This window comes from Austrofundulus limnaeus, unplaced genomic scaffold (genome assembly GCF_001266775.1).
Source record: "Austrofundulus limnaeus strain Quisiro unplaced genomic scaffold, Austrofundulus_limnaeus-1.0 Scaffold768, whole genome shotgun sequence".
Lineage (NCBI taxonomy): Eukaryota > Metazoa > Chordata > Actinopteri > Cyprinodontiformes > Rivulidae > Austrofundulus > Austrofundulus limnaeus.
Window position 1 is genome coordinate 63,871 of NW_013953170.1, and position 3,138 is coordinate 67,008.

The 3,138-nt window shown below is 41.4% G+C and overlaps 1 pseudogene; it reads left to right on the plus strand.

Moving 5' to 3' along the window:
- Nucleotides 1-280: 280 nt before the first annotated feature.
- On the plus strand, nt 281-2,789 carry LOC106532439 (immunoglobulin superfamily member 3 pseudogene; annotated as a pseudogene).
- Nucleotides 2,790-3,138: the final 349 nt, after the last annotated feature.

The following is a 3,138-nucleotide window of genomic DNA, read 5'->3' on the forward strand; positions in this document are numbered from 1 at the left end:
GCCTATTGTTAGGTGATGGTCCTCAACTACTTGTGACTGACCTGTTTGTCCATGTGGAGGCTGTGCTTATAAGGCTGAGTTCACCTGAAACTCATCAGACTGAAGAAGTCTCTTGGAGGAGAGACAAAAYGTTTCACTAAAGAAGAACCCATCCAGAGGACCTACTTATTGTTTTTCTTTTTGATTTTTTCTACCTGGATTACTGAGATGCATCAGGACTTTTTGAAGATTTTTATTGTGTATCTGTAAGCAAGTTTTGTTTGCTCCTCTCTTCCAACAGTGTCTACCATCCATTCAGTGGTGTGTTCCAACGAGTCCTTCTTCTATTTCATCTTCTTCTACCCCTTCCCAATCTTCGGCATCCTCCTCATCGCTTTGCTCCTCGTGCGCTTCAAGAGTCGCAACAACAACAAGAGCCAAGAAGGCAAGAACGGTGCTCCCCTGCTGTGGATAAAAGAGCCCCACCTGAGTTACTCACCTACCTGTTTGGACCCACCTGCGCTCAGCTTGCATCCCGGCTCGGTTGACTAAATGAGGGTCAGTCGGCCCCACCCCAGTTCCTGCTCACGCAAGTCGCGGACTCAGCCAACACAAAGCCAGGGAGCGAATCTGGACTCCACCCTCAGAACTCACTGTTGTCTAATGCTGTGTTGAATTGAGTTTGAAGACTTCCACCCCTGGCGGCTGTTTGTTTTTACGTTAAAAACTGTGAGTGCGTGTGCGTGTGGACGAGAATGGATGTACAGGCTCGGCACAAATAGCCGTGCAGAGGCAAACTGAAGGGCAAGAGAGCGTTGCAAACCTCTCCGACGTTTTCTTTTCCGTGAAACTTTTATCTCATAGCTGCGTTTTGAGTTTTATCACCCAAAATATTCATCTAGTTTTCAATAGAAGAAGCTGAAAACTGAGAGATTGCTGGTCAACCTGGGAAGAACATTTAAGAGAACGAACTCCGTAGACGACTCTGGCGCTAAGTGGATGCCGAAAAAAGAAAAGTCTCCAAACTGATCCAAGAGCAGCCACAGCCTTGCCCAACTATGTCGGTTGCCATAGAAATGCTCTGCACCCACTGACTTCATCGCTGCTGACTTGGTTGCCAGGCTGCAAAGAGACAAAGACTAGGACACACAAGTCTGTGTCCTGAGTGAGGATGTGTGTTGGCCCACCTGCCTTCACAATGAATTTGCCTTGGCAGACCAAAACCAGTCCTGGTGTGCCACTTAAACACTGCCAGACACTCTGGCCTGAGTGAAAGCCTGTCCCCAGTCTCCTCCTCCTCCTCCTCCTCCCCGTTCTCATGTCCGAAAGAGACTGCAAGAGAAAGAAACAGAGTTTGGAAATTAGGGAGAATGAATAATTGAGCATCTCTCCTTTTACTTGAGGATATTTGTACTTAAGCAGAAGTGGTTTATTTCAGTGCCAAATCCTCCTTGTTTCTACTTGTTCTTTGCAGCTAATGTTTGAAGTTTTAAACAGAGCGGGAAGGCCGGTGGACTATTCATGTGTCTGCTTATCTCCCRCAGTAGATTTATAAGCCTTATTGGCAGCAAATTATATAAAAAATAGTTCTGGTCAAAATGCAGAGTTAATAAAAAAAAATAAGTTTTGCACATTTTTTCTAATATACCCAGTACTCTATTGTGATTTAAAAAAAAAACAAGATGCATATTAGTTTGGATGTGTTTAGGGCCATAATGAAGGTTATTTTTGTGTAGAGGTGTTATAAAACATCAAAAATATTACCTGCACATAATATGGAAACAATCTGGTGAGGAGAAATGTTTAATTTGTGTTTGTTTTATTTGTTCTTTATTTATTATTTTATACTTTTTTGCATTGCTTTGTAGTGGTTGTTTTTGTCTTTTTTTTTATTATTTTTATTGCTTTGAAATTTTCTAAAAAAAAAAGTGTGCTGCTTSTGTTGCCAGGCAACTGCACCGAGCACATTATATCACTAGCCTGTGTGTTGACAGTGTGGTAGAAGTAGAAATGCTAGATCTGTCCTGCTCCTTGCAGTGTGTAGCATTTCATACCAGGCTGCCAGGTCTGTTCAGTGTCAACAACACTGTATATCTATACATGTGGAACTTAATGTGGCTTTTAAGTGTAGAATAGTTGAACAGACAAGTCACAAAAATTGATTCACTTGATGCGTTTTGCTTGTTTATTCAGTGAAATGTGATGTAACACCTGAGTAGGACGTTTGATCAAAGAGAATAAGATCTCAAATGTTTCAGTTTTTTATTTTTTATTTTATTTTATTTTTATTTTTTTAATGATGGAATCTGACTGAAGCGGTTCTCCTGAATAATCATGATGGAAAGAATGAAGGCAGAGGGGTTTGAAAAGCTGTCACCTCTTCAGCCTGGAGACAAACGCTCCCTCCACTGTGGGCTTTCAGAACCCGTCCACTGCCAGATCGAACACAAGAACTCGTGAAAAACTTGTCTCAGTTGTGTCAACATGTATATTGCATGACAATATTACAGGAGGACGTTTGGTGTTTTGTAAATTTTGAACATTTTTGAGCATTGTGTTTTTGTGACAGGGCTGACACACCCCCTCCCCCCAKCCCGAACCTCCTGAGCCAAGAGTCAACACAAAGTCCAGTTCCTCAGTCATCTCTGATCTTTTAACTGCCACTTCCAGACGCCCTTCAAACTTGTAAAGTAGTTGATTTTAAGAATGGGTGTTGTGGAGATTGTGTTTGATATTATTGCTCATAATTGTCTTTTTAATGCTTTGCTTTTATGCAGCACTTCATTAAACAGATTTATGTCAAAAAGCCAGAAGTGTTGAGCCAATGCTGACATGATTTCAAGTTCGAAAATCAGTAGAAAACACTATTTCAGTCTGAAGGAAGACAATGTTGAACAATGGGAGMTGGAAATGTTGCATGTTTTATTTTTTTTTTTTTGACTGCCTCAACAAACTATTATTCCATCCCTGACTCATCCAATGCACACAGTAGGATTGTGCAAAATCATAGTGTGCAATTAATTGTCGGGAAAACTGTCAACAATGAATTTTTGCAAGCCTTGCAATTACTGCAGTTAGTGTCGTGATGATATTTTTGTGTGCGACACACTGTCGATATCAGGCACAAATGTGAGCCCAATGCAGGAAGGCAGCGCAGAG